This window comes from Pinus tabuliformis, chromosome 9, assembly GCF_031772625.1.
Source record: "Pinus tabuliformis cultivar Carrire ecotype Pingquan chromosome 9, CPIR1, whole genome shotgun sequence".
Classification (NCBI taxonomy): domain Eukaryota; kingdom Viridiplantae; phylum Streptophyta; class Pinopsida; order Pinales; family Pinaceae; genus Pinus; species Pinus tabuliformis.
Genome location: NC_142307.1, coordinates 248,039,114 through 248,051,355, shown reverse-complemented (window position 1 = coordinate 248,051,355; position 12,242 = coordinate 248,039,114).

The window sequence follows — 12,242 nt, the reverse complement described above, 5'->3', positions numbered from 1 at the left end:
AAGGCCAAAATGAGCAACACAAGATGAATGGCATGAAAATATGGATGGAATACTATGACATGATACAAAGGGACATGAAACAAACTCCATGGATGCAAATGTAACTCATTGTGGATGCTCTGAACAAGGGTGACTCAGTGACGCTGCCACAGAGAACAGGCCCTGTGGGGACCATGAAAATATGAGAAAATGATGGATTCTCACGATGAAAATAGACACGTGAAACAAAAAGTGTCAAGGAAGGTGGCCCCCAAAATAAAGTGTCTCTTATGAAGAAATTCAATTTTAAGAGGCAACAAAGTGACCCTTCTTGGAAAAATAGCTTCCGGGTGAAGTCTCAAATCATCAAAAATGAAGAGAGTCCCATTATAGTGCTCGATGAGATATTTCCAACAGCACTAATGGCTTTTCAAACCCATCTATGGTTTGGTCGCAATGGGAGACAAAAAAAAGTGGGGGTTCTTTGAGAAAATGGCTTTTTCCCTCCAATTTAATTCATTTTCTAATTGAGCTTTCGTGAATTTGGGGAGGAGGAAAAGGACCTAAATCTTGTGGAGATCGTTGTGGAAAATCTGACCATTGGAATCACAATCTATGACTTTTAGGATAGTGGCCTTACTTGTCTAAAGATGGCCTTAATGCTTCTTGGAAAGATGGTTCCTAGTGAAGAAATAAGTGAAGAGGAAAACGCGAATGAACTACTAGAGGAGGTCTATAATCATCCTCACCCACTAAGTCAAACATGAGGTCTATGTGGTAAAGGTGGTATGACATAGAGTATAATATTTGAAGATATGGTATCAAACGCCTATGATATGCGATGTGAATATGGCTTGCCGGATAGGCCAATAGGAAAAACTATCCAAGGAATGGGAGGATAATTGGACATACCTATATTTGGTGGGATCTAGGCCGATACTTATGTTAATAAATTGAGAAGATTACTAGGGGAAAACCATCATGCCCCCAAGCATGGGATACTACCCACAAGCATATGTGATGGAGGGAATTATCTGGTATGCAAAGGTGGGAATGATGCCCCCTAGCAGGAGGAATTTGTGGAGTGCCATTGTGTTCTGAGTGGTCGAAAAAGGGATTCAAGCATCTCGGCCCAACTTGGCATGAGATCCTCCAAAGGATGATAAGAATATGTAGGGGCCTGTGTGCTGCCCAGTATGCTATGGGAATTTTGGATGTATTTAGAGTGGTAGACTCCAAAGACATTTATTTTTATATGTCAATGCATAATGTGGTTATGCATCTTCTATATGATGATTGTGGTTTTCCGTTTGTTTTTATTATGGTTTTCTTCTATGGTATACATGTGATAAATACCAATCCATAATATTGTTTGGAATGGTATCTATATAGTTATTGCTGGGCAGTGGATCCCCCGTGTAAAGGTTTTGGGGCTTAAAGCCCACAAATTTGGGTAATAGTATGGTAAAGACTCTGCGAAGCACGTGGAGCACAAATTGTAATGGGTCAAGTCAAAGGTTTGTCCGCCCAAAAATAAAGTAAAATAATAGAAATCAAGTTGGTGATAGAAGGTAGCTTTTAGCTAATATCTGATGTATTATGGGTTTGTGAAGGAAATATTCGCTCTGATTCTATAAGTCTGAGTCATGGGTAGTAGTAGTTAGAGAAGGCTCTACAGCTATGTGCGCAGAGGCCTGGTAGAGTCTGCAACTGAGTGCGCGGACCCCTGCAGCTGAGTGTGTAGGGTGGAACTGATTATACTAAACAGAAGAGTAATAAAGATAAGTGTTTCTGAATTATTGTGCCTTTGATTGCGGATCTATATGTTTATGCTTATGTTCTGAGTTTATGCTAAGATTTATGGTTGCGCACGCTAGTTATCACTGTTGAATGTTGGGTTAAAGACTTTAAGAATTAGATCTGATCTATAATAAATACATTAATAATAAGAATCTAAGAAGCGCCTCATCACCGAGCTTTGTGAAGGCCAGATTGCTGTGCAGAGTAGCGTGAGTGTGCAGATTGGTTCACGACCCTTCCAGTCCTCATCAAGACATCCTTAGGGTGTAGAAACCTGGTTCCAGCACCCTCCCATACTACCTCGAGTGAGACTTCAGTCCGCGCTCCATGGACTATTGCCGAAAGGGCCGGTAGTGCGGGATTTGTTTGGCTAAAACACTTCCGAACCTGGGTCAGGCCCCATCAAGCCAACAAATGGTTCCATTGTTGGGATCGGGATCTGCCTAAGGGATGTTTTATGTTGGAATGTTGGAACCTTACGAAGAAAGAGATTGAAGATTGGTTGGATCAGAAGCTTCACGAGTTCATGGTGCAGGAAAATAAAACCCCACAGATATCTGAGGAAAGGTGGCTGGATCGCTACATATACACGAAAATCCATGAGATATTCTTCGTGTCTTTCTCGTCAGAAAGATATGAGTGGATCGCGAGGCTAGAAGACAGCCAGGGAAGGTGCAAGCTTCATTGGCCAATAGCGTGTACTCTAGAGTTGGTACGTATGCTAGAAGCATCTAAAGATAAGATCGCGGGGGCAGTAAATCATTGGCTGGATCGGGTAATAGAAGGGTTTATCACTGAGTTCACGATAGATACAACCGTGAGCTACAGCAAAGCAGAAAGGCATTTTCTGGAGGATTATATCAAATCATTGAATACCTGGATTAAAGTGTTGTTATGTGAAAAATGGGTTATGCGAATCCATTAATGTCTGGGGTAACGCGGAGCAGAAGAGGCTACCAAGGGATCGAAGGATTAGAGAACAGTCCCCTGATTTCACTTTCGCAAGAAAGCGAGGAGGAGCTCATAGAGTTCTCTCCAAGATGTGCAGTCTGGTTGATAAAGCAGTGCATTCCACAGTTACCACCTCCACCCACGCCATCGCCCACTTCATCTATATCAACCCCATCTTCACCTACCCCTCCTCCACAGCCTCCAAGTGTTGGAATGGCGAGTGCGATCAAGTTTCCCATATTTAGAGGCGTAGGAAATGAGGAACCAGACCAATTCTGGTTCATGGTAAAGGTAGTATGGGAAGCCCAACGTGTTATGGATGATAACATTAAAAAGGATACTTTAGTGAATGCGCTGCAGGATCGCGCGTTGATGTGGTATATTAAGCGCTCTAGTGATCATCCCAATGCTAGAATAGCAGAGATCCAAGATGCATTGAGCAAAGAGTTTACCCGACTGAAATCAGAAACTCAGTCAATCATCAGGTTTAAGGAAATTGTGATGCTTCCAGGTGAGACTCCATGGGATCTGGATTAGAACTTGAAGAGCATGATCAGCAAAGCTAACATGACATTGACGGATGCGCAGCATCGTGCCAGGTTTGTGGCATATCTGACACCGCACCTAAGGACGGTATTGTCACAACAGAAGTTCTCAACCTAGGCTGAAGCATTAGAGATACCGATGAGGTTGCATGAAACTCCAATACAAGATCCTGGGTTGGGATTTCAACAAATCCACACGCAACTACAAAACCTATGCTTCGAGATGCAAATCTTGAAGAAAGATAGGGCACCCCGACTAGAGGAGCGTGAAGAAGTGTGGTGTATCAAATGCAAGGGCCAAGGTCACGACAAGGATCACTGCCCTGTCGCAAAATATTTGGTGAGAGGGGGACTGATACCATTGAGATTGGAGGTAAAAGCAGGGCCAAGTACAGCGCTCGCGCTCTGGTGTGCGATTTTCCAAGTAGGAGGAAAGCCCGCAACGGACAACTGTCACCTGTTGCAGAAGTATACCCAGACTCTGCAGCAACTATACTGTAACTTCTATAGATCAGTGGGTCACGATGAGTGAACGTCTTGGAGCTATGAGCTAATGATGGATAGGACCCCAGCCTATCGAATGCAGACTGAAACGTGAAGTTTCGATCCAGCCGTAGGGGCATGTGGTGGATTCCAAGGGCGCATATGAGGAAGAGGAGGAATGGGCATTGGACAAGGGCGCAAATAGTTGATTTGTTATAATTATGGGGGGCCAGGGCACTACGCTCATGATTGTACCAACCCGACGAGAATATCTTGTTCATACTGTGAGCAGTTTGATCATGAAATGGTAGATTACCCGACGCTCATTGCCCAAATGCACGAGAAAGGGGTACTACAGCCCACCCCAACTCAAAATATCCAAATGATGAGTTATGAACCATGTGAAGAGGACTCCAACATAAACATGGTACTCAGAAGTGGTGTAACTATAGGGGAATATAAGAGGAAACAACCTGGAGAAGACTCAAAGTTTCACGAGGCTCCCATAAAGGAACCTGAGTCTGAGATGGAATACGTGAAGGAAACGTGTAAGGAAGCTAAGAATAGATTCACGAAGGCCTCTACTTTAGGTAGTAAGGATCAACATGAGTCGAGAATGGATCCATCTATGCTTACTACCTTTTTAGAGACATGTATGAAGCTGCTACGCGACAATAAGGAAGTTAAAGGACTACAAGGGCTGATCACTAGGTGCACAGGGTCATGAGAGCCACGCGTGGTCCAAAAAATGGGAAAGCATGCTTTGTGCACCAGGTAGGAAATGAGATTGATGGCTCAAATTGGTGAGTATGAGATGGATCAGGTCATCCTGGATTTGGGGTAAGATGTGAATGTATTACCAAAACAGACGTGGGAACGCATGGGCAAGCCCATGCTGCAATGGTCTCCTATTCAATTACGGATGGCCAACCAATGAAAGATCTTACCAATGGGAAGGTTGCAAGGGGTGATAGTGGACATTGAAGGCATAAGTATCAGACAGACTTTGAGGTAATAGAAATTATGGATGACAGTAGTCTGTACCCCGCATTGCTAGGAATAGACTAGACCACAGACATGAATGGGGTCATCAACCTAAAATGACAGAGGATGATATTCAATAAAAGGTCGCTCCGTGTAATATTTCCACTAGACCCAGTGGAAGGAGTGCGCTATATAGAACCTGTGCATGATGAGGACAGTGAAGATTAAATAGACTACATCTACCAGATAACGGTGCAAGAACAGGATCAGGTGAATCCAATAGCGGACAGGAGAATCTCATGGGAGTGCGATTGTTCCTGCACGTCGGATTCAAATGAAGAGATAGAGCGATGGCAGAACCGATTGCAGGAAGTAACAATGCTAAATTGTAATATGATGATTATATCGTTGCGACTCGTAGCAACTGAAGTAAGGAAACTACCAATTGATGACGGCGCAACAAATGGGGAGGAATTCGTAGACAACTGTGGAACTAAAATCATGAAGCAGAAGTGGCACAATGCACAAAAAGGGGCGCTACATGCGACAACTACACAAGGGTGGGGTATGCCTTGGAAGATTAGGTGGAATGGGCACGAATGTAGAGGGCAGCTGCGTGTATGGGTTGGAGGCCCTCAGCGCCAAATGCAGTCTGGGCAGCCAGGACGAAGCGGTTTGGGCACCCACCTACGACGAGGGATGCAGTCGTATGTTGTGTAGCCACCACCCCAACTAAATCTGCACGTACCAAGGGTTCGATGGGCCCATAGGACCATAAATGGAATGAGGTGTGCGAAGATGGCCCTATCCGTGGTCAGGCATGATGAAACCAAGAAGGCGAAGAGAATTTCCCCGACCACCGCCCCTACAGTTCGGACTGAACACAAGGACCTGGGAAAAGGAATTCGATGGTTGTAGGAAGCCATTCAGCGCGACAGCTTGAAACTTTGTGAACTCGATGAAGAATGGGTTTGGCTGAGGAGGAAAAGTGCGATGTTGGATGAAGAAATCAGCAAAATAAAAATCAAAGTCGTGCAAGCGGGCTGTGCGAATATGAGTGTAAAAGGACCGAACATGGCATACCCTACTATGGTACTAGAACAAGCTGTGACCCTGCTATCATGGTTGCGACCACACCAATGGGGGAGTGTACCATATACAGCAAAGCACGATGGGCTACCGGATACAAAGGTACTCAAAAGGTGCCCGTAGCCCGGGCTAGTAGGAAAATTGAAATCCTGCACCAGGGATGCTACCACTTGACTATCCGTAGGAGGCCAAGTCTCAGTCAAGTGGGGAGCACAAAATTAGTAGGGAGCATAGAATGTGTCTGCGTACAAGGGACTGTGTTGCTGCGTGGGGAGGATGGAAGGTGACCATTTCAGATACTTTTCATGACAAGATGTCCCATTTAAGACACCGAGGAGTAGACAGTGGGAAATTAAGACACAAGATTAAAAGGATATACCGTCAAAATCGCATTAATGAGCCATAAAAGGGGGAAACGGTTGAATTTGAATTCAAAGGGGCATATAAAGCACCGGTGGCCTGTCACCAAACAACCCTTGGCACTTTGCATATTAAGTCGTTCCATTATCAAGTAGATAGGAGCATGATGAATGAGGCAGTTGTGAGAGCAAGTCCGTGGTTTCAAGAATTATCGAAGGATATGTAGGAGTCCCTAATTAAGATGATATCCATAACCAAGGACGTTACATAGAACCCTGCGCCACAGGAAGGGGGTACAGCCGAGATTCCTAAGTCACCCCAAATGCCACGAACCAAGAAGGACCCACAAGTAGTAGGACTAGTTCAGATGTCTCCATGAAATCTGTGATTCGGCAAACTGTCGATGGAAGAAAAGGGAAAAATGGTTACTATTGAGAGCAATGATGAGGAAGAATATCCTCCGTCCTTTGTCAAAGAGATAGAACTAGAAGAAGAGATGGAAGAAGATATCCAACCAATATGGGCTCCAGCAAAATGATCTAAGTATGTCCCTCCACGAAAAGGGAGGGTCAAAGTACCTAAAGACATGGATGCCATTAAAAACACACTTATAACCCCGTCCCTCCCCAAAGCGGTTTTGTTCAAAGGAATGGTGATTGGCCGCATTCCCACTATGAAATTTGAAGAATGGGACCTTGCAGATACTGAGCAGTTTCCCCATTTAGAAACTAGCGAGCTGATGGAAGAAAGCATGGAGGGGGGCATTACAACACTACAACAGCAGAAATGGTTGTGAGGGGTGGAGGAGGCCAGGCTACTCCACCTCATTTCAATTCCACATTTTCATTGGGCCTTAATCACAATATTGGTCATCAGGCAACTGCTCTGCCTGGTGCACGATGGGTACTTAAGGCTAGACAAACCCATCCCCATCACAGTGGAGCTTATTCATAGGATCTCTCAACTTCCCTCTGAAGGAAGGGACCCCACGGAAATAGTTGGCACGAGTGGTGACTTGACGGTTGCGGAAGCCATGACAAAGAAATATTCATTGGAAAAAAAGAAGAGAGGGTATGTTTTTACTAGTATTTAGGACAAAGGGGTCCGCATTGCTACCCAGTTGCTGGTAGGAAAGGTGATGAAAAAATGTCGAGGTAGTGAGGTACTAGCAATGATCATTGCGTTAGCTGAGCAATGCGCAGAAGGGGTACGATTCAATTGGGTGCATTTCCTTCGCGACGAATTCCTGACAAACTGCAAGGAGGCCTAAGAGTAGGGTAAAGCTTCCACTACGCATGGTTTCTCTTATCCATCCTATTGGTTACAAGTGAATTGCCCGAGAATAGTCAGTTTCCTCCCCTGGACCCGGATTGTCTAGAGATGGTAAAATACGTGTCATTATGGGTGACGAAGGATGCCACGAGAATCCAAGAAGTAAAGATTTTCTAGATACTGATGGATGCAAGCATACAACAGTGGATCAACCAGCAACCCCACCTATTTGATGAAGTATATGACAGTGTGAAGAACATGGCCGACTTTAAGGCGGATATGCACCATGTGTATATACAAGCACGCAAGGATCCAGATCAAACATGGACCATGCTTCCCTTCATTTCCATTGACGATGTTGTTTTTGAGGTGCTCGATAGCTGGCCACCTTAGTGGAATGGACCAAATGCGGTTGGGCGCTATGAGACCGCAATCCAAAAATAGAAGGCTACTACCAAGTTCCTAGCACAGTAGAAGCGGAATGAACAGCTCGCTAAGGAAGTACAGGTGTCTTGGGAGGCAGCGCGGGCTACCAAGGCGTCAACAGGAGGCACTGCTATAGCAGAGGATGAAAGCGACCCAAGCGTGACCACAGAGCCGGAAGTGGATAATGTGATGGAAGGTGCGGAGCCAACCACCACCGGTTCACCCTTAAAACGACCGCGTGTGCCAGAACGGTCGAGGTCACGGAAGAAGACCAAGGCGTCCAAGTTGGATGGGGAGCCTATCACATTGACCGAGGGCGACCTATGTGACATCGGGGATACAGTTCGCGAAGCTACCAGGGAGGCACTCGACGAGGCCATGACAGAGTAGTAGACTATGTTGGGGGCACTCAAGATGCAACTACAGGAACTTCAAGCACGACCCCCACAGCCGGGAGTAGTAGCTACCCATGGAGCTACAGGTATGTCAGCAATTGAGCAGCTGCTGCAGGCCAAAAGGGCTAATACTATCGCACTTCCAACCGAAGCCTTGACAACAGATAACGCGAGGGATAGAGCCACGGTAGGCCAGATTTGAGGGTTGGGATTAAATTTGGGTGCCCTCTTGCATGAAACGTTATACCAGCTACAAGATGGAGCAATGGTTGAGCTTCCCGATAGGGAAGGTCACACAGTATAGATGCTCAGTGAACAGGGAATCAACATTGAGCAGTTGAGCCTCCAACGGGATGAAGCAGTCGCACAGAATTGGCAGTTGGAACAACTTGTTGAGGAAGCGTGTTGTCGTGCCCCTGAGCTCGAGATTGTGGTAGATTTACCTATAGGCATATGAATCCACAAGTTGGCCAGTGGGTTCCATGAAGCGAAGGAGGAAGCAGCAAAAATCCAGTTGTACCTCAGTTTGTAGATCACAGAGCTGAGATTCAAGGCACAGCCCTCTACACCACAAGAGGTTAAAACACAGCGATAATGTGCCATTCAATCCGGGTGGGAAGCAATAGCACGTGCCATGTAGGAGTGCACCAACTTGTTAAATCAGTCACTTCTCATGGTCACTTCACTATAGGAGGACCCAACTTTATAGCGGTTAGAGGCAAAAGCACGAGAGTTACAACTAGCGTATGATAATTTCTAGGGGACCGCGCAAACAGTTGCTATTACTCAATGATTGCCCAAGATGAGGGAGGCCCAGGCTCTCAAGGCATAAGTTGACACCACTCGGTAGAAAGAAGCAGTGCTTAAAGAATGCATCCAGCCTTGGCTTGATGAGGCATTCGCAGTCACCGTCGACATTGAGCAAAAGTTAGCACACATGCAGGTAGAATACGAACCCAGCCAAGAAACTAAAACTGATACTGAGGCATCGAAGGCTCGCGTATGAAGGGTATAGCAGATGGAGGAAGTATTCGTTGTGGACATAAGTGAAGCACAGAAGTTGCTTGATGAACTCCGCATGAATATTACTGCACCAGTTAAGTGGCCCGGGATGAGTCATGATGATTGTGTTGGGGGCCTGTTGGGTAGCAGATCCCCCGTGTAAAGGTTTTGGGGCTTAAAGCCCACAAATTTGGGTAATAGTATGGTAAAGGCTCTGCGAAGCACACAAAGCGTGAATTGTAATGGGTCAAGTCAAAGGGTTGTCTGCCCAAAAATAATGTAAAATAATAGAAAGCAAGTCGGCCTGCCCATGGTCTGCAGACCATGGGAAGGTATAAATAGAGTAAGAGTTTAAGGATAGAAGGTAGCTTTTGGCTAAGATCTGATGTATTATGGGTTTGTGAAGGAAATATTCACTCTGAGTCTGTAAGTCCAAGTCATGGGTAGTAGTAGTTAGAGAAGGCTCTGCAGTTGTGTGTGTAGAGGCCTGGTAGAGTTCGCAACTGAGTGCGTGGACCCCTACAGTTGAGTGCACATAGTGTAACTGATTGTACTGAAAAAAGAGTAATAAAAATAAGTGTTTCTTAATTATTATGCCTTTGATTTCAGATCTATATGTTTATGCTTATGTTCTGAGTTTATGCTAATATTTATGGTTGCACACATTGGTTATCACTGTTGAATGCTGGGTCAAATACTTTAAGAATTAGAACTGATCTATATTAAATACATTAATAATAAGAATCTAAGAAGTGCCTCATCCTCGAGCTTTGCAAAGGCCAGATTGTTGTGCAGAGTAGCGCGAGTGCACAGATCAGTTCACGACCCTTCCAGTCCTCATCAAGACATCCCTAGGGTGTGGAAACCTGGTTCCAACACCCTCCCATACTACCTTGGGTGAGACTTCAGTTCGTGCTCCACGAACTATTACCGAAAGGGTCGGTATTGCGGGATTTGTTTGGCTAGAACACTTTCAAACCTGGGTCAGGCCCCATCAAGCCAACAGTTATTTTGGGCTCTAGGAACATGACTGAAAGTAATGGTTTCAAATTCAAGTACCAACAACTTAACTCGTAGATATTTTCTAAATAGGACTTGGTTATGCACATGATACACACCATTCAATTGCATGACAAGCAATAAGGAATCTAAACGAACAAGAGGATGAAGGATGTGATGAGCAAGGGCTCTAACTAATAAACCTCTCACTTCATCATATTCAGCCTAGTTATTGGTGTAATATGCAATGCAAAAGCCATTAGAATGTACTAACGTATGCAAGGGAGTGAAAATGGCCCAGGCTTCTGAGGCTAGATTCCTATAGAAGCGACTCACATGGTTGGCATAACCGATATACGGTGTGGATGATGAATCCATCTGAAAGGTGCAAAAGACAACAGATGAGATGATGAAACCTACCTAACTTCATGACATAAATAAAGGCACACAAATCAATGGGATATGCTATGAGTGAAATTTCTTGACGTAGAGTGTATTGGGAGGATTGGCAAGGAGGTGGCCTTAAAAATCCTCTAGAAGAGATTTCCCCTTGCCTAAGTGCAAGGGTAATCAGGGGTAGACATAGCTTCCATGATGCCCTCATCAGAATGGAAGATGGGCGAGTGGGAGGAAGATTGACTACATGATGCAGCGGCAGTACCTAGTGCATCATCATATGAAAGAAGGTTCACATACGCATCATCTGGAATGGTAGATGATGAGCTAGTAGATGTAAGATCTATCGATGTTGATACATAAGTTTCTCACAAAGGAGGTTTGATAGGAGTGCACGCAGAAACTTCAGAGAGGTTTTCCTCCGAGGAACTCAAGGATGTCGATAGGTAAAGGATATGGACCATGGAATTCGTCATCTCGACATCGGGGAGAGGGATCATGATGATGGAACCAAAGTCCCCCTGTTCTAGTGTAATGGTGGTACCAGAATCCACAGGTAGAGGAGTAGGTGATCCACTACGTGTGGCTTCATACTCGCAAAGCAGTTGAAGGCAATCATGAAATTCGTCAAGATGAGGGAAACAATGAGAATAGTCACCATAATGATAGAAAAAGGAAAAAGGGTGATTTGTGCACAACATTTTGAGTTTTTTGGCTGGTCCTGGTAAGGTAACTTGGACCTTAGGGATATTTGACTCGTGGAACATTTCATGAACTAAAGGTTTCAGACGAGGAAGCTCAGGACAATTATTAGTGGCATGCCCAACAACCTTACACAAAGCACACGGAGGTGTCGATTTGGGGATTTTGGAGCAGAAGGTGCTTGGGGAGCCTTGTCCTTAAGTTACTTTATCTTGGATTATCCCCCCTATCTGGATGCTTTCACAATAAGAGTGGGTTCCTGTTGAGGTTGCGGTGGAACTGGAGTAGTGATAGGGGTCGTAGGAACTAGTTGAATCGGGGTCAAAGCATGATATGGTTTGTACTAACCAAGCGGAGTGTTCGTTGGGGGGTCAATGTACCACACTCAGATCCCCAAAGCCATATTAGGGAGAATCAACAAAGCCATGACAGCAACAGAAAATATTCTAGGAGGAGGAAACAAGAAAGGTATCTTTCCTACAAGGTAGTGTCTTGGCGGAACAACTCCTTTATGGTTGAGACCTGAAGGAATAGTTCCTCGTGGGAAAAAAGGGGAGGCCCCCTGTGGATAGCCATAACTCTATTGAGTATATGGTGAATGATGTGAAATAGCTCCAATGATATCATCAGCAGCGTGAGATGCCCTTGGTGCATTGGCACCATAAGGATAAGAGAGGTCTAGCATCATAGTATAGACATAATCGAATTGAGCATAAATCAAGTCATATCTCAGAGAAATCTGGAGAGCCTCTTCCTACGTCTGAGGAAAGTGAGACACACCATCTTTGGCAATAGGCACTAAAATATTCCTACGAAACCAATCAAGGTAGACATGGTCTTCGAAGGGTGGAGCATGGCA